Source organism: Opisthorchis viverrini, assembly GCF_000715545.1.
Source record: "Opisthorchis viverrini unplaced genomic scaffold opera_v5_273, whole genome shotgun sequence".
NCBI lineage: Eukaryota > Metazoa > Platyhelminthes > Trematoda > Opisthorchiida > Opisthorchiidae > Opisthorchis > Opisthorchis viverrini.
The window spans coordinates 573779-574028 of record NW_008751925.1 but is presented as its reverse complement, the minus strand read 5'-3'; positions in this window follow the sequence as shown (position 1 = coordinate 574028).

Here is a 250-nt window from a genome sequence, read left to right as displayed (position 1 = left end):
CACCACGACGGTTGTTGAAGCGGTTCAGTATCTCTCATTCAGAAAGTAGACAACGGACTTTGAGAGGAAGACAAGTTAGCAGTTAGGGGTCACGGTGAACGGTAGTGTAAGGCTGACGAGATGCGTGGTTATCTGATGTTACATGCTTCTCATAAAGAAGTGCTGACTAATTTTGGAAGTTGGGTGAATCTAAAGAAGTAAGCAGTAAGGCGTTTCCCCCGGGCGACGAGCATGTCCATATTTATGGAAG